Raw genomic sequence first — 19,778 nt, 5'->3', positions numbered from 1 at the left:
AGCCCTGGCACTCCCAAAATAGTATTTGCTGCGGCTTTAAAGCAAGCTGCACTAGTGGGGTTAGAAATTGTGTATGTAGGTCAGTACATCATTTCAGAGCAGCGATTCTCTGCTTCTGGAAGTTGTCTCTGAACTGTCACATGCTGCACCTAGATTTGGAAAGAGACTGGATATTTTCATACTGAAGTAATATTAATATTTATATAGGCTAATGTGGGAATAGCGAGTGTCATGTTTAAATTGATATGAATGCTAAGGAAGACACCTCTTCTAAGCAGGCTTTTCTTTCTTTTGCGCTTACTGAGACAGCACAGGATCCTGCCGGGGCTGAATGCCACAATTGCTATGCCATATGAAAACAGTTCTTCACCCTCCTGCCATACCTCCCGATTTTTATGGATACTTTTGTCTTGTTTTTCCTGAGATCCCCACATGTACTCCTTTTTTGAGCCAGGCGCTCAGCTGTTGTACCATGTCCTGAAGGTTGCCAGTACTGCTGTTGGCTACCCAGTGCCTCTGCTCAGCCCAGAAGTAATGGTATGCCAGTGAGGAGAGAGGGACTGAGGCTGGTATTTTCAGGAGAGCACTCCTGGGACTCTGTAATAAATTCTTGATCTCCAAGGCCCAAGTTTGTCATGTTGTTGTTGGTTTGTTGTTTTATTTTTTGTCCGGAAGACGAAGACTGTTAAAAACATCTTTTTTTTTTTTTTTTTTCAGTTCTGCTGGGATTTTGGGGTAGATAACATTTCAGGGGTACACACCTTGCACTAGGAAGCACATTTCGGTGGTCTTAATAATCCAGTTATTAACGTTTGTGCTGTACTTTGGGTGGTGCAAAAAGCCATATGGACAGTGAATGGAAGTGGAGGCAACTTAGTTCCTGCTACAGCCTTTCATATCATTTAGATTTAAATCCAAGCTGCGCTGGGTTAAGGAAAAGGCTACTATTTATTGCTTCTGTAAAGCAAGGGCCATCTAAAACCTTCCACAAAATCATAATCAAAGTTAAATGCCAGGCTATTTGAAAAGATTAAACAAAATTACTTTTTGATAACATTTCTAAGAGACTTTGGATCAACAGCATCAAACTAAATGTAGTACTACCTTGGTCTGTTTGTCACTGTGTAAGAAGCATTTCATGCTACTTTTTAAAGTCTTCAAGAATAGACAACTTCAGTGGTCATTCTTGGGTACTGTTTCTCCCTCCTCCCCCTGTCATGGGATTTCTGGGGGACACGTCTGTAACTGCACTTGATGCTGTTCATGCTATTAAACTCTTTTAAGAATCCCCAGAAAATATCTTAGATGTTTCGTAAATGAAGACCTTTAGTTTTTTTTGTATGGTTGGTTGTGTTTTCCACCCCCACACTCCGATTGTGTATTCTAACTTGCCATCTCCCTCCTGGGCACATTTTACTTGATGTAGAGACCAAACTGGACAATCACCTCCCCCAGGCTGGAGGGTCCTTCTGGAGGGCACCTGGTGGCACCTCCTACCCATGTGTTTGGCACGGTGCCGTGTTCAGCAGCAATGTGCGTTGTAACACCGCTGTGCAGATCGTGTTGTGCCCACTGCCATTCATACTGCAGGTGTCCCCATGGTTCAGCTGCCCTGCCCAAGACTGTAGAAGACCTTGCAGAACAAGCAACCATTGATTGTATGTCTCTTAAATTAATGGTGAATTTGAGGACTTTGGTCTCCCTTCTGTGGTATCCAGCACTATTTGTACAAATGACGAGTTCTCTTAACAGTTGCACCATCCAGCCCAATATATCCATAACTGATCTGTTAACTACCCATAACTAACACAGATTTTTACAATGTAATTCCCTTAGAACATTAGCTAGCTTCCACTTCCTGTAATTTATATTATATCAACACATGCTAAATGATCTACTTTCTTCTTTCACCTCTCAATATTTTTAACTGTGACTCTCAATGACTTCTTTATTATATGCTCACTGTTAAAAATTGAGCTTCTGAGTATTTTAAAAGCTTTAATTTCTGGTTTGGGATGGCTCATTCTTTACTTGACACTATATTTCCGGTGGTTTGAGCCCGGGGTTAGCAGCTCGCAAATCAAAGGACCGTGGATGTTGCAGCTACGTGCTAAATCACAGTGGGACCTAGAAGCCCATCAGACATTGTACAACATGTTAGTCAAAGTTGCTGCCTTAAGGAGCTTGTCATAACAACAACAATAATAGTAATAATAATAATAATTAGGGAAAAAAAAAAGAAGGAAAGGATGTAAATCATCAAGTCCATCTGCTTGCCAGTGCACGTTTATTCCCCAGAGCACATTTTCAATTAACTCCTGAGCTGCAGCCCAGCAGTGACACGAACTCTTCTTTTGACTTTGATTGAGTCACGTAACCTCACTCTGTTTCTTTTTTTTTGTGTGTGTGTGTAAGTGGAAATATTTTCTTACCTCATGTGATTGTTCTGGAAATTAGTCCAGTTTGCAGATCAAATAGGCTTTGAAAATGCAAGCTATTGATTTTTCAGGCATCTCAGCATTAATAGGCATCCATGCACAGTCATATATTCATAGGCATATTAAAAGAAAAAGGAACATCGCTTCTAAGATGGTTGAGGAGGAATATAAAACCCTTTTAAATTAGGTAACTATGGTCTAGTGGCAAGACCACTGATTCCACAGAAAATGAGAAAACATGGGCTCAGCCCATCCATTTCTTCCTTTTTCTCTGGCAGTGATTTCCTCCTTACTCTGTATGTGTTATCTGTGGATGGGGATAAAGGTGTGAGCTGTGTCACCTTAGTTGAGGCTACAGTAATGCTGCTGTTAATAAAATAATAAATCCAGCTTTATCACCTCTTCTGAACAGGCCTGATTTCTGCTAGCAGTGGGGTTTGATTCGTGAAGCACTGAATACAGTTGAGCTTGCTGGATGGCTCTGATATCAAGTGTCTCTTTTAAAATTGTATTAGCAGATACAATAGTGCTCATAAATGCCATTTTTTTCTGTAATCAGCAGATTTAAACATGGCATATAAAAATTTTAACCTTTCTTTAGATCTTTATGATGACCTTTTTAGCCCTCTTTCATGGTAAGAAGCTTTGTGAGTTTTCCCATTGACTCGACTGGACCATTGTTATCCTTATTCAATAAAACATCAGTTTTTAACCTGAACCACCCATCTGATTCAGTAGAGATGTATGTCTGAAGGGCAGCAGTGTGGTGTGGGCCCGCGAGTCAGTGTTTTCTCCAGGAGAAGGTTACTGCCTGATAAGAGAAAGAGGCAGGGAAATACTGATCTTGAGTTAATGCCGTGCCAGTGGGGAGGAATGTCCCTGCTGATGTTAGGAGCATTAGTCCACCCCCGATCACAGTGACAATCCCACGCTGAACCTCTTTTCAACATTTCCCTGCAGAAAAATAGCTCCTTCCTGTCCTGCCCTTATACAGATTCTGGAACAGCAGGAATTTTGCCACTAATCCCATAAATCTACATTGTTGTATGTTACAACAGTCATCATTTTCAAAAAAACATCAGGAAAACAGACTTTGGTTGTATTCAGAACTCTGGCTATCACCTTAGCTGTATATCTGATTTTTCTACGTTGTCTGTCAGACCACTTTCTTTATTCATACATTTCCAGAAGCCACGGCTAGTCAGAACTGGTTAAGAAACCATCTCTCTTCTTCATAAATTGTTCTGTTCCTTCACTAATTTGCAATTAGGGCTGTTGCATTCACTTCCAGGTAATCAACTACTCTTGAAAAAATTATTATCAATGACAAGCATAATCGAGATTATTGGGTGAAGCTGTGTACCATAAGTATCGAGTCACAGTCCTGTTAAACATATGCACACATGCACATGCTATGGACACTTGTCATATCCTGCCATACATTATTATGGTAATAGCAGTGAATGCCCTTACGTTACAGTAATTGCTTGTGGCCCAAGCCTGAACTCTGGCAAGGGAAATTAAGTTTGTGAGTTATGGATGCAGGGACATGGAACCTGTGAGTGTGGTGTTTGTGCAGGGTTAGGGGTGTGGAGGAGGAGCTGCTGGGGAGGAAAATAAAGCTGTGATGTTGGGCCAGATGAAGTGAAGGCTTGGGGGTGGGGAATGTTGACTTTTGCTTTCTTTTTATTGCTTCTGCTTTTTAATCAATCAAGTAACTTGCATTTTGCTGTTGCTCAACAGTCAGAGGCACTCTGTGTGTCTATGATTTTGGATCTTGCAAAGCAGAGCAGACAATACAAGGATCAGCATTTTTCCCTTTTCCATAGTTGCTCTGAGTATGTTCATATTGTCATCTTAGGACAGGCACTTTCCTGGCTTGAGTGGTGTATCTTCACCTTATTGTATGAACATTTTCTAATTTCTCTTTACTGACTTCACTGGAAGTTAGAGGCAAAGCCTGTAGCCATAATTTACTCTCAGGGTGACATCCGTTCCTCATTACTTAACAAAAAGCAGAGGTGGAGACATTTCCTATCTGAGAGAATGAGATTGACCTATTCTCTGTGTGAATATTAAAAAAATAATGAGTTGGGAAATGGGAATAAGAAGGGAGGGCAACTGTAAAGACAGGTGTGTTTGCATAAGCCATCATGATGTCAATAATTACAAACTATTATTTTTTCTTTGTCTTCTGTCACGTAGGAGGTTGTATCAGCACCTAATAAACCTCCTAAACTTCATCACCTTGCAATACAGCTGAACTGGTCTGTTCAAAATTAAGGTGAATAGTAGATCAATGTTATTTTTCCTCTTCTGTCTCTCTCTGACTCTCCGTCTCCATTAGAGTTACACTGTTATATCCAAAGATAATTATTTCCTGTGAAATTATTCTCCCCTCACTTTCCCCCTTCCCTTTATGTTAATGAGAGTGCTTTTCTCTCACTGCGAAGATTGACACAACTTCTTTGAAGTTAATGCTGTTGCCAGTTCTTGCCAGTTAAGTATGTGACCTTATCAGTATAATTGTACAGATCGCGTCGCCATATGTCTAGATGCACAGAGCTTAATTTAACAGAAGACATATATGTATAAAAATAAAGCAGTATCTGGGGGTTAAATATTGGAAGACCCCCCTAATCACAGCTTTCATCTTATACAAAACTTTCTACAGAACTCTTACATCTCTGAAGTTAAATTAAAAAAAAAAAAAAAAGTTTCCCTGCAAGGGACCCTGGTCTTGTAACTATATTTTCACATTGATCATCCTGTGGCTTTGACAATCCCTGTACTTCCTCACCTGTTGTGCTTAAATGCTTTCTCTTCCCTTGGTGGCTAAGTCCTCCATACCATATGGTAAGACAGAGCAGCACTGTTGTACCTTTTGAGCAAACAAGAAACTGAGGCAAAGGGAGCAGCTAAAAACCTATGCCAATAATGAAGATTTGGTCTTATTTTGCTTTTGAAACCACTGGCCACATATAAAACCTTCCTGGCAATGGTCCAGGCCAGCCTGCCCCACTGGACCTTGAATACTAGGCTGACCCCACGCCTCCTCCCTCTCAGCTCTGGTGTTCCCTATAACCTGCACAGAAACTACCTGGGCATGTAGGAGCCTCACGAGCACCTGATTCCTATCCTGTCTCCTATCCTGTTTCCAATTAGCCCACCATTTCCCATCCTTGTCTCTCACCTCCTCCTCACTTGCCCAAAGGCAACCCTGGGTTGCCCAAAGGCAAAGAAGGATTCCAGTGTGTACAGGGGCAGGACCAGGATGGCACTAATGAGGCCTCCGAGGTATGTAAAGACCAAGCTGACTCGTGTCCCTTGGGTGTGTGAAGCGAAACCTCTCGCTATCAGCTTAATGCTTGCACAGCGGCTTGCTTGATGCTGTTGTGAACAAGGAGGCAAACCCAGAGCTCTGAAGTCCCAGGCTGGCCTCGCACATTTGTACTCTTTCTTTCTCTGTAGTATATTTGCTTGTATTTGCTTTGCAAGAATATTTGTGCTCATTGCATCCTGTAAATATGAGTCAATGTCATTATCTGCTGTGGGTTTGTTGTCATATAAGAGAAATGTCTTGTTTTTTTTTCAGATGATTTATGTGCAAGGAATCTGTGCTGTAGTAATCTATTTGTATGGTAATTAACAAGTAGCTTTTCAAATCTTGGTTTTAAAACTGCATATTTCTTGAACTTCAACTTAATAACAGCATATGAACATCAATGCACATTCACCATTTCTTTAATGTAGCCACAATACACAAAGATAACTGTAAGTCTGGCCGACAGGAGAATATTTTGATTATAATTAATTTTGCATCCCTTCACCATATGTTCATATTTTCTAACCTTCATTTGAATCATAGACACTATGTAATAAAATGTGCAGTATATATATATGTGTGTGTATATATATATATATATAAGTTGGTTAGAGAAGCATGGGTGCTTATGGTACTACAGCTTCAGCTGAATTATATGGCTTATGCCACCCTAGAATTTGGCCATCTTATCCTTAAACAGGTATTATTATGGCAGGATGCTGTCATTGTTCAAAAATGTTCAAGTTATTTTTGTTAATGTGAGAACAAGGCATTTTTTTAATCTCTGAAGAAATGTTGTATGCCCATGACTTAAGTTATTCAGAGAGATAATTTGGGAGACGCAACTGAGAATGCAGAAGTTTCTTGTTTTCATTATTATTCTATGAATTTAAGGCAATTCTTGAGATGGAACCTGGGAACATATTACAAATGACACGGGGAATAATTGTTACTAAATTTAATTTATTGAGTATGTGTGAATTAGATTGATTAAACAGAGAGAGTAAACACGCACAAGATTACCCAAAATAGGTGCAGGGATGGAAAAATGTTAGATAGTATTAATGGTATTAACAGCTTAAAAATGTATGATGCTGTAGATATTTTTCAATGAGTCTATAATTTCTTATGGGATTTACCTCATTTTTTCTTTCTTTCTTGTAATACTTAATGTAATCCAAACTGATGAAGAGAATATTATGTATTAAAGGAGAAAAAATAAAGCAACCACATGACCAAAATTAACTGTAAAGTAGTCCACAGGGGCAAGCTGCAGCATTGACTCAGTAAGATGCCCATGATCTGAATTTTTATGTCTGGAAACCCCTCAGTTTGATTTGGGTTGGTTTGGTGAGGAGAGAGTCGTCCACTGAATGATGTCCAGCCTGGTGTCAGAGAGGCAAATAGGCAGGATTTAGGTGTAGTCACTCTTTCACCAGTGGTTTCATCACCCTCCCATGAGTTCAGCTCCCATCTGTCTGATTTGTTCTTCCCTGCTGCTATCTGGTGTTGAGGAGGGAGGATCAAAAAGGCATTTCCTCACAGTTATTTATACTGGAGAGGAAGCCTCTTCCTTTCCACCTCCAAAACTTCTGTTCTTGCTTTTTGCTTGGAGTCATTGTGCAGAATAGCTGGGATTTTATGAACACCCTGCAAGGCATCAGCCTAACCTCTTTAACTCGTGGTTTTGTTAACAACAGAAACACAGCACTAGGAATGTGAAAAAAGACTTAATGGGAAAACAGAAATGTCAGAGAAGGGAAAAATTCTGTAGGGAGAGACCATTTTTGCTTATGAACAAACATGAGGAAAGAGATTAAAACATGAATAAAATAATATATGTTTTGTTGAAGTGACGGTATAAAGACAGTTGTTTCAGAAAATACTCTGTATTGAAGACTGTTTCACACAAAACTGTGGACTGTGTGTGTATTCGGCTTGTGTCACTGTGAACTCTCACCCTTACCTCTGAGAGTGCTTTTGAGTAAAAAAACAAAACAAACAAACAAACAAAAAAAAACACCTGTACCCTCAACATAGCTTAATTTCTCCACAATGAGTGCTGCACAAAAAGGAAGAGAAACTGTTTCATTTTTATTTTTCATTTAGTATTTAGAAATAATTCAGAACTAAGAAGAATTCTGTGAGGAAAAGCAAAACCTGTGCTGCCTCTTGGTAATCTAAAACTATGACTTTTTAAAGTATATTTGCAATCTTGTAGCACCTTTATAGCTACAGTTATGAGGCGGCACCCTGCTGAGCTTGGCAGTGTAGATGGAGTAAAAGATGGTTGCTGCACCAAAAAACTCACAGTGTAAAGGGAGCCTGAGACAACAGATGGGAAAAAGCAGATGGGGATGCAGAATTAAAACCCAGGCAGTATTGATCAGCCTTAAGTGAGTCAAGACCATGCTGTTAAAATGGAGGAGCGGGCAGTTCGGTCCTTCACTGGCATGGTGCCGGTGTGCCTGCTTGTGCCGCAGGCGTTGTCCTGGGGCTGCAGATCCTGGCACCGTGCAGAGCAGGGAGGAGCAGCTGGAAGGGCTTCACCGCAAATTATCACAGGGATGGCAGAGGGGAATGATGGTGTGGTGGCACATGGGTGGTGGAGGACACCACATGCCATGCTCACTAAATCCTGACTGACCCCACTGCGCTGGGGCTGCTGCAGCCCTCTGCCCTCCTCCAGCTGGGGACAGGCCACACTGCCTGCCCAGCACCACGAGGAAAGTGCACAAACAGCCTGAAAAACTATAAAATGTGCATTTTATAAACTATATGACACCTGTATGCTTGAAAGGAGATTCTGAACACTGCGTAGAGGCAGCAGCATTGGAGGAGCTGGCCTGGTCTCCCAGAAATGGTCCTAAAGGCGCTCCATGGAGGACAGTCTTGGTGCCGCCTCAAGTAACGTTCAGGCCATAACTTCAAGCACATGGCAATTTGGAGCTCTCATACCCTCACATAGCATTGTCTCTCCACAAAAATGGGGAATTGTGTTCACCAAAGGGCAGAGCAGCCTCATGCCAGGTTCTGCGAAGGCTTTGGCCTTCAGGGGAAGGGAGGGTGTTGGCAGCAGGGTGTCCAAGTCATCAGCCCTGTGCTGCTCTCCCTGCCTGCCCTGCACCTCCATCGTTCAGCAGCTTCCCCATCAGTCTTGTGGTGTAAATGGGGTGTAGGACATGGCTGGTAATTCCGTGTGGTTGTTGGTACAGCGGATATATGCTCTTGGCCTCCTCCCCGCTCTCTGTCTCATGGGTGTCAGCTCCACAGTTCCTTGTCGCCTTCAGCTGAGCTGGCAGCAGGTGCCTGCATCTACAGAGACATTTCCCTCTGCCTCTCTCAAGTGTCTCTGTATATATATAGCATATATTTTATTTATATGTACCTTTTTTTCCCAAAATTTTTGCACGACTTGCAAAGTATTTTTTTTTCAGATTTTGCTTTTTTTAAAACGGAAGGATTTTTCAACAAAAACATTCAAAGTGGATTTTTTTCTTTTAGTTTTCCTTCCATGGCATGTATATAATTTTAGTTTTTCTCCCTCCTCTCCTCATCCTTTTTCATGAGCAAAGAAAGACAGCAAGAGTCTTACAATAAAAAAGCTTAGTTGCTGTTTCCTTAGAATATGAAGGAAAAGTCACCTCAGAAGGCTGAGCTTTTCAAAAATGGTACCCAGCTGTGCTTCTGAAAGGTGAAATTCCTTTGTATTCTGGAAAAGCTGGCTTGCCTTCTCACCATAGTTAAAAAATGAAATATCTAATGGAGTATCCCAGTCTTTTCCTCCAAAACCATAGCTCAATTTTTATTTATTTATTTATTCTTTTTTGTAGAGGGAGTTTACAGAGACCTGTTGTCTACAGCCAGGGTGAGATTTGGGAAGGTGTCTGGGCACTTGACTTCCCATTGCTAGGTGGGTGACAGCTGTGATAGCTGTAGACACGCATCATAGAATTAAGAACCTAAATGTTCTTTGGCTGCCTCTTTAGACAGTAGGACTCACTTTTAAATGATGAAGTTAGAAGTTTAGAGCCAGCTCCTCATCTCTTTTAAAGCATGTCTGGATCCTGTGTCAAGCCGTGTACTTGAAAGGATCACACCACTGAGGTTCTCAGTTGCCTTTTTTAAAATCTAAAATTTGCACCGTCTTATCGTAAGAAGCTGAAGAAATTCAGTCTGTTTAATTTGTCAAGAAAACTTCAAGAATTTGTCAAGAAAACTTCATGGTTTGAGTGTGCCTACGCAGGGACAGGATTTCTGACGAAAGTTTTCTTTCATCTAACAGATAAAAGGCATAAAAGTCAGTGGAAGGTGAAGTCAGAGAAATTCAGAACAGAAAAAAATCTTATTTTTTTGGCTCAGGATAGTAGTATTGGCTGTAAAGATACTGTTCTGAAGTTATGGTCTAGGAGCAGGAGCCGAACAGTGAAATTCCATAAATGTTGTTATGTAGGAGCTCAGAAGAGATGATCTTACTTGCACTGAAAACCTATTAATGTATAACAAATGAAGTTTAAGCCCAAAATGACTGTAGTTGTAGAGTAGAGGGGCACTGTGGCACAGCTCAGTTTTGCACTGAAAGCTGGGAGGAAAGGCTGTGTGTGTTCTGGGAACAGGTGATGTATACTCAAATATACATCTGTGCGTTCCCGTGTTTTTTTGCTCTGGGCTTCCTGAACAGCATTTTTGCCATGCAATGTTATAAACAAATCAATAAAAGAAAATAGGCATTTTCCTTATTTTATGATATATATTCCTACAGTGCTTCTAACAGGATTGTTAGAAACAAGAAAATGTTAACAGCAACTTGCCTCACATAAGGAACATCATTTTCTTGTTCCAACACAGTTGAAGCATTCGCAGACCACATTCTTTTTAAATCACTCTTTCACTGATAGCAGAGTGTAATGGAGCTTTTCAGACTCTTCTTGTTACAAATTTCTGGATTAAAAAGTTTCCTATCAGTTACAGCACAGCAATGAGCGCATTCAGTGATGTGTGGGATAGGAGTGACTACTTCCATTTGTGGGGGCAAGTAATATTTTATCATCTTGCAGACTTCCTGCAATTTGGTATGCTGAGAGAAATTAATTTGACTGTTTACGATATTTAATTTTCAATAATTATTCAAGCATATATAACTACAGACATTTACAGTATGTAGTAAACAGATGGATTAGCAATTGTGCATGTAATTAGAAATTACACTTAAAATACAAAAGTGCATTTGAATATTCAGCTGCTTTTAAAATGAAAAAAGGTAGAAATGTAGCTCTGAGTGGCTTAGAAATGCTTTAAAGAAACTAGAGTCCATGAAGTGCCCTTCATAAGTGAGTCCTTGCCAAAAAATATGCACTGAATTGTAATTGCAAATTGCATATATATACATTTTGTTTTTTAAAGATAAGACTAACTTGTTCTGATTCAGTGATCGTTTTGGCGCTGGTGTGATGTCAGGATGACCGCAAGACCAGGCCAAAACTTCCCCTCTAGTTGCTGCATCCGTGTCATCGGTCGGGCACACAGTGGGCACACACCAGGGCAGTCCCTGGCTCCCCGCAGGCTCAAGTATCTCAGCCCAGCTTCTTCTAGAGGTCCACTTGAGTCATGACACTTGAGAAATGATTTTAAGACAAGATAAATCTTTCCCAGAAATAGTGGAACTGTCAGGATGTGAATGTACCATAAATGAATAACAGCCCGATCTTATTACTTTAGAGTTTATCCTTTTCCCCACCTTGAATTTTGATTCAATCATTCATTCTGCCTGGTCAAGATTGATTTGTAAGATAGTTGGCACAGCGACCACAGTAAAGTCATCAAAAATGCCTGTGAATGATTTTTAGAAGTAACTTTTGAGAAGCCATTTTAGATGCTTTTGAAGGCGCTTTGAATTTTGAGAATTTAGATGCTCTTTGCTTTAGCCCAGTGAAGCTGTGGATGCCCCATCCCTGGAGGTGTTCAAGGCCAGGCTGGATGGGGCTTTGGGCAACCCAGTGTGGTGGGAGGTGTCCCTGCCCATGGCAGGGGGTTGGGACTGCATGGGCTTTAAGGTCCCTTCCAACCCAAACCATTCTGTTCTTCTATGTTTCTATGAAAATACTCCTGCCCAGATTTCCATGTGGTCTTATAATGCAGCCCCTGGGCTGAACGCTTTGATATTCTGCTCTGGCACTTACACTGTTTAGGTCTAACTCAGTTCTGGTGTAGAAGCCCATCTTTTTCTTTAATCTTAAAAAAAAAAAAAAAGGGGGGAAATAAAGTCCCACTCTTTTGTCTCATAGATGCTTTAAAAAAAAAAAGTGACTATAACTGTGCTGTAACACCTACAAGGAATGAGTTTTATCCTCCTCACAGTGAAGTCAATGGGATTTCTGCCATTGCCGCAGATGGGTGTGGGATTGAACCCTTAGTGATTGTCTGACTGTGAAATGAGAAAATATATTTAGCTGGGCTTATATGAGACTATTAGATACAAATACTCATCTAAGATAACGGTCATAGCTAATTTTCGTGGCCTTCCAGTGTATCGACCATAAAGTATGTCATGAGTATGGAATAACCCATTTCCCCATATCTGTCTCTTCCCTTTCAGGGGATTGTAACAGAACACAGAAAAAAAACTGCAAATCTTTGAATTCTCTGCCCATAGAAGTTTACTGCATTTAAGGAATTATTTTAGCTTCAGGAAAAAATTAATGGGTTGAAGATGATACTTCTGATGCTATAGTTGTAATCCCATTATTTTTGTATTATAGTACTACTTTTTTTGATACTATGTTCTATTTATTTATTTATTTGCTGATGGAGGTGATTTTTTCCCAGACCTTCCAGCATAGTGCATGAGAGCCCCTCTATTTTTCCTGCTTACAATATTTTCTGTTTTAGAGGTGGAAGCAGAGGTTTCTCAGTGTGATAGGGTAGTGAGTGAACAGATTCATAGTCATAAGGTCAGAGGGCTTATTAGATCACCTGCTCTGACCCCATGCACAGTTCAAGTTGTAGAAAATCACCTAATTGCTCCTACACTGACACGTCTAACTGGTGTTTGACTGAAGCCTATATTCCAGGAAGATACTGATTTAAAGGCTACAAGACCTTTTTTTCCTGATGCTTATCTCCTTCATTCTTTGAAATGTCTGCTTTATTTTTCATTTGAATTTGTCTGCCTTTTCTTTCCAGCTTTTGGCTTTAGTTGTACCTTTCTCTGCTGGAATAAAGAGCCCTTTACTCCCTTGTAATTTCTCCCTTTGCAGGTATTTATGTGCATTAATCCAATTATTAATTAATTACACATGGTATAGTTCTTTAATGCAGAGAGGGGGAAAGAAACGCTGATTTAATTAGTGCCAGATTGTAATTGACTTCCATGTAAGGAAAACACAGGTTGTTCTGCTTCCATAAAGCCATGGTCACAGTACAGCAGTGACCTCCAAAGTCCTTCCTCTTTGAGTCCCAGCATGCAGGATAGACCAGGGTCAGGTGTGAATGTGAGAGTCCGAAGTAGCTCCCAAAACCTCCCCAACATGAGCAGCAGCAGCAGCTGCTATTGCAGCAGAGGAGACGTGCCAGGTTATCGTTCACAAAAATTATTACTTGTGTCTCTGGCTTCCACGGTAAGCTGATAGCTGCTTAATTTCTTTTCAGGGTAGATAGGAAGTGAATGCATATGGTTTAGTCATTTGTCATCCGCTATGTGTATTGCCTCCCTCCCCAAGGGCAAATCACTGAGTTATTCTTATGTCTAGAGATGAATGTTTTGGGGGCTTTTTTGTGTGAGTGTTTTAGTTTTTGCAGTTTTTTTCCCCACCCCAATTAATGCTTTACTTAGCGTCAAAAGCTAGAAAAATTGGTACTGCATCTAAACACATAGGAAGCATTCCGGGGGCACAGAACCTAGACAGATACTAGCTTTCTGTGCTTCACAGTATGGATTTAAAGGAAAAGGGATTAAAAAAATACAAGTTCTGGAATTTCTGAAATGCATGACAGAAGCTTATCAAAATTCCCATTTGTTTCTACTTTGTTACCGCTGCCTTCAGGTTTGCACGCATTGGAAGCCCGACCAATGTGGGTTTATCGATCACAATCAATGCATGTTGCAGCAGGGAAGCAAGGTCTGACCCAGGTGCTTATAACCCCGCAGTCACACATTTGTCCACCAAAACAACAGTGCTGGAGTCTGGGATGTTGGTTTGTGCTTTCCCATCAAGCCATCGGCTCCGTTGTGCGTACAGAGCGATGCTCGCTTTGTTACCCACAAGCAAAATGTGGCTATTGGCACAGAAACAAATCAGTTGGAGTCGTGTTTTTGAAAAACGGGGCTCTAGGGGTAAGTGGTTTGCCTCAGGTGACGCAGGAAAGCTGTGACAGGGTCGCAAGATTGAACTCAACTCCTCTGAACTCCAGCTAAAAGTCTGAATCACAAGATGCTGCGTCCTGTTTCCTCTAATGTGTTGCCAGTTAATTCATTTGTGTCTTAACAGTTCTTTGTTGATGTGAAGTGTGGTGTAATTAAGGCCTGGATCCCCTCCTTAGCTCTGCCGTAAGGCTCCTGCATGATTCGGAAATGTCTCTCGGGGCAGCTTGCTCGGTACAGAGGTCAGGGCTGTGTCCCAGCCAGCTGACTTCATGCCAGCTGGACAGGGCTGGTGGCCACGCACAGAAAGAAATCGTGACTCAGCCCCCAAGAAGATACTGTGACTGCTTTAGAGAATGGGAGTATCTGAAGCACAAAAAGAAAATAATTTTTGTTGTTTTCATTTGCCTTCTGTCTTAGAGTAGACTGAACAGATTTTCCAACTTTGGTTCCACAAATATAGCTTTTTTTTCTGGGGATTGTTTTCATTTTGTTTCTTGTAAATGAAAGCTGAGAGTCTCTTGCAATTACAACAGTCTCAAGACCTGGAACTTGAGTTAAAATACTGAGCATCAAGGAAGGGATGATAAATCCTTGACAGGACCCATGCTGAACTCAGACTTCCACGGAGAGAAGTATATATCTGGTGACCACTTGTGTGCCTGGCTCCTTGCAATGAAATTCTGTTGAGCACAACTTTATGACTGCAAGCACTGGCAGTAATGATCCCCTTCTTCCTTGCAGTGGTCTTGTGTGAGTTATTTCATTACCGCCTGTAATGTGCTTTGAGACCTTGGATTGAAGAGCAGGGTGATTATTATGGTAGTTTAATAATATTGTTTAGAAGGATATAATATGCTGCGGCACTGGATTTCACTAAAATGCAATCTGCATTCAGTGTAAATGCTCTCCATCACCAAAGTCAACCCGCAGAGTCAAAGTCACACCTGGCATTGCTGCTGCTCCATCTTCAGCCCCTAAGGGTGCAGCATGGTGACCTTCAGGCCCTGGCCCTGCTGTAGGACACAGCTCCAGCCCTGGTTTTGCTTGCTGGTCCTGCACTTTCACTGGGACCTTCACCTGCTTTTAGGGCTCCCTGGTACAGTGTACGGTTATTTGCCTTCAGCTGCTGTGCCTGTTCTCTGTTTTCCGTCAGCGCCTGGTTTTGTACTGCTCTTTGCAGAGATCCTGCTGTGATGCTCTTTGGGTCATCCCTGTTGTTGACTCCAGTCCTTTACAGATTTTTGATTGCTTTCAAAGGTGTTAAAAAGTGTGGCTTTACTCCTGGTGATGATCCCTTCTTACAGCCTGCTCTCTTCCCAATGTCTGAGCCCAAAGCAACACATGGTGCCTTAGGTTTCAAGGCTGGAAGGAGCTGCCGCGATTTGATACAACCAGTTAAGGAAAATGCAGTTTCTTTTTTTGGGAGGTGGAGAGGAGCAAGGGTATTTCATTGCCGGCTCAGGGCCCAAACCTGCAGGACTGAGCCTCTGGTCCTGGCTGCTGCTCTGCCACCTCTGAGGCAGCCCCTGCGCTACGCAGAGGGCAGCAAGGGGCTGGGGCCCAGCCCACTCCCAGGGCTTTGTGCCCATGCCCCTGACAGCCCTCCAAGGCCATGAGTTCATTCCCATTCTCACAGAGTTTTGCAGACCTTGCAGTATCGCTCAGTATCTGGAGAAGTGCAAATTTCAAAATATCGTGCAAGTGGAATGAGCTTTTTCCATCTGGTTCCGTGACCTTTTATATATTGTGCGGCTTTCAAGACTATTCTGTTCTTGTTGTGCGTTTTTTATCTCTTTTTGATCAAAGGCAGAGGTGAGGTTATTAAAAGATACTATTCGCTGCCTAAATTAGTGCCTGAAATACTGCAGTGTCTGTACTGTAGTGTGTATTAAATTGCATTATGCTCTGTTGTATTCAGATTTTTGCACCATCCTTTAATGCCACAGCATCTGAATACCTTTCAAAATTCATGAACCACTCCATTTAACATCTCCAGGAAAATAGAGGCTTATTTTAAATTATAAATAATATTAATATACTGTTCAATACCCCGGTTGGATTAGAGTTTGTGTAAACCAAAAGCCTTAAAGAACTCTTCAGTTTCCCTCTGAAATGAACGCACAGAGAGAAAGCCCTCCAGAGGGCAGTTCTTCCCATTAAGGTTTTAGTTAGAAGGGGGTGAATGGCTCTTTGAAGGTGCTAATGAAAGAGCTTGGGTGCTTTAACACAGCTGTTTGGAGTCTTACCATGAGAATGGCAGAATACCTGGCTCCAGATCAGGACAAGACGAGAAAGGAGAGGGAGGGATTTTACACAACTTTGCCTCTTTTGTCCTGCTGTGCCCAGTCACCCACCACTGCTGGGTGCCACAGGATAGGTAGCATGAGAGGTCACTTTACTCTCCTTTCCCTTTCCTTTCTAGCCTCAGCTCAGCAACACTTTCAGTAAAGGGAGAAGCAAAAGAGGTGGGAAATTATACACACATACATATATATATGTATTTTGGCATCCAGCCTGTTTTCATATTTTGCTTACGCTGGGTCTGAAAGAATTAATTTTGGTCCACATCTGGGGCCTCTGGGGGCTGTCATAGTATAAATGATGAAAACGGCGAAGCTGGTCTCTTCCACCAAAGAAATCATGTAGGTTTTTCCCTTACTTGGTCACAGAAAATGAGAAATGACAAGAAGCTTTCAGATTTGGCTTTTCAGATTGATTCCTGACTGTACATGTCATGCAATACACATAAATGCAGCTTAACGATAAATTCCGAAGGGAAAGGAAGAATTAGGGGGGGTGAATCTGAAAATGCAACATCTTTGCCATCTAGCTACATGCTAGAATGTCATTTTTGACTGATTGTCATCTAGTAACAATTAAACATCTTTAACCTTTACAACCTCCACTGATTTGGCACATTAATGAAAAATGTAAAATGGAGTGTGCATCCTTCTGAAGAGGTTGCGTAGAAAAAAAAAAAAGATACTGAGATTTACCAAGTTTTAATTTACATAGCAAATCCGGTTGTTACTTAAATTGTCTTTCAGAAGACAGTTTCTTGAGAAAGAATATTCTTCTGATGTTACTTAAGGATTAGAAATCAAAGCTAAGAGGAATACAGTGCCAGGCATTGGTGGCTTTTTTTTCTTGTGCATTTAAACCAAATCTTAATACAATTGAAAAAGTACAATTTTAATTATCAAGTAATACTTTTTTATCATAATACCATTAAGATGTGTAGCTGTAGTTTTTACAGGTAAGCAGGCAATTTTATATTTATTGGGACATCAAAAAACTAGGATTGAATTTCACCATTCTGGCCTGGTTTTCCTTGTTCTCAGTAGAAAAAAAAATGTTGCCACGTGGGCTGAAAAGTAATCTGCGGTGACTAATCGACTGCAAACGTACACCACTCGGGTATTGAAGCAGATAAAATTGCTAGTCATTTTTTAAATCGAGGGCTCAATATTTTTTCTTCACAGTTGTTCTGGGCTCCAGCAAGTGCTTACTATTCAGAAGTCGTTAAGGAGGAACACATTCTAGCCATCGCGAAGAACAGATTGATCAGTTTTAGCTTTTCCTTTAAGGATGAACAAAAGAGCTATACATTTTGTGTATTATAATGATCTTCTGAAATGAGGCTGTGTTATTTTCCTGAGTCTGCAAGTGTTCAGTCTGTTCTGCCTCTGCTGCAGCTGTTGCGGTATAAATAGGCTGTGTGGGTTTTTCGAGGAGTCTGGCTGTGAAGTCTCTCACAGACCATAACATCTTTGACATTCTGCAGTTTTGAAGTGCTTCCCAGGGGAAGCATTGCGGGCAGGGAGCAGAGCTGGGGCAGGGTGGCCACATGCAGCGGCCAAGAGGAGAAGGGACCGAGGTGGTGGAGACTCTCCACACCTGCAGCAGCCAGACGTTTGGAGAAGAAATTGTAAAAACCCTTGGCTTTTGTAGTAGGAGATGCTCAACTGCATTTCCTGTCTTGTCAGGGACTTGTGTAACAAAGGAGAATCTCTGTGCCAGTGCAAAGAGACACTCTACAAACTCAGGACAGTGCTGCTTAGCACTTGTCTTGCACCTTAGCCTCAGCTTTGTCAGATATCTGTGGTTTTCTAAAAACAAAACAAGCACTGCTGTTATATTTAGCACCTCTAGGCAAAGGCTGGGGGAGCAAAGTCCCTTCCACTGTAAGCAAAGAGCAGGTTCAGGACCACCTGGTGAAGCTGAACAGGTATAAGTCCATGGGGCCTGACGCTATGCATCCCAGGGTCCTGCAGGAACTGGCTGATGGAGGTGCCAAACCTCTCTCCATCCAATCTGAGAAGTCCTGGCCATCAAGTGAAGTCCCTGGTGACTGGAAAAAGGGAAGCATCATTCCCATTTTTAAAAAGGGTAGAAAGGAGGACCCAGGAATCTACAGACCGGTGAGTCTCACCTCTCTGCCTGGCAAAATCATGGAAAACATCCTCCTGGAAGCCATGTCAAGGTACGTGCAGGACAAGGAGGTGATCCGAGATAGCCAGCATGGCTTCACTGAGGGCAAATCATGCCTGACCAATCTGGTGGCCTTTTATAATAGAATGCATCAGTTGACAAGGGAAGACTGACTGATGTCATCTACCTGCGCTTCTGTAAGGCCTTTGACATGGTCCCATATGACATCCTGGTCTCCAAATTGAAGAGAGATGGGTTTGATGGGTGGATCATTCAGTGGATAAGGAGTTGGCTGGTTGGCTACATCCAGAGAGTTGCAGTCAACAGCTCTATATCCAGGTGGTGTCCTTCAGGGGTCTACCTTGGGACTGGTACTGTTTAATATCTTTATTATAATGACACAGACAGTGGGATTGAGTGCATCCTCACCAAGTCTGCCAGTAACACTGATCTGAGTGGTGCAATCAACACAGCAGAAAGAAGGGATGCTGTCCAAAGGGACAAGCTTGAGAATTGGGCCCATGTGAACCTAATCAGGTTCAACAAGTCCAAGTACGAGGTGCTGCACCTATGTTAGGGAAATCCCAGGCATGAGCACAGTCTGGGGGAAGAGCAGCCCTGCAGAGAAGGACTTGGGGGTTCTGGTGGACGAAAAGCTCCACATGAGCCAGCAGTGCGTGCTTGCAGCCCAGAAGGCCAACTGCATTCTGGGTTGCATCTACAGAGGAGTGGCCAGCAAATGGAGGGAGGTGATTGTGCCCCTCTGTTCTGCCCTTGTGAGTCTTCACTTGGAGTGCTGCGTCCAGGTCTGGGGCCTCCAGCACAAGAAGGATGTGGGTCTGTTAGAGCAGGTCCAGAGGAGGGCCACAAGGATGATCAGAGGGCTGGAGCACCTCTCCTGTGAAGACAGGCTGAGGGAGTTGGGGTTGTTCAGCCTGGGGAAGAGAAGGCTCTGGGGAGACCTTACAGCGGCCTGCCAGTACCTGAAGGGGGCTACGGGAAAGCTGGGGAGGGACTCTTTGTCAGGGGGTGTGGTGATAGGACAAGGGGGAATGGTTTTAAACTACAAGGGGGTAGATTTAGATTAGATACAAGGAATAAATTCTTCACTCAGAGGGTGGTGAGGCCCTGGCACAGGCTGCCCAGAGAAGCTGTGGATGCCCCATCCCTGGAGGTGTTCAAGGCCGGGTTGGATGGGGCTTTGAGCAACGGGGTCTGGTGG

The 19,778-nt window shown here is 42.2% G+C and overlaps 1 protein-coding gene across 8 annotated transcripts in view; it reads left to right on the top strand.

Moving 5' to 3' along the window:
* Positions 1-19,778, top strand: part of FAT3 (FAT atypical cadherin 3) — a 428,576-nt gene that overhangs the window by 195,224 nt on the left and 213,574 nt on the right. The window lies entirely within an intron of this gene.

Source organism: Cygnus atratus, chromosome 1, assembly GCF_013377495.2.
Source record: "Cygnus atratus isolate AKBS03 ecotype Queensland, Australia chromosome 1, CAtr_DNAZoo_HiC_assembly, whole genome shotgun sequence".
Classification (NCBI taxonomy): domain Eukaryota; kingdom Metazoa; phylum Chordata; class Aves; order Anseriformes; family Anatidae; genus Cygnus; species Cygnus atratus.
The sequence above is the reverse complement of the archived record's forward strand: the minus strand, read 5'-3'. Positions and strand labels throughout refer to the sequence as shown.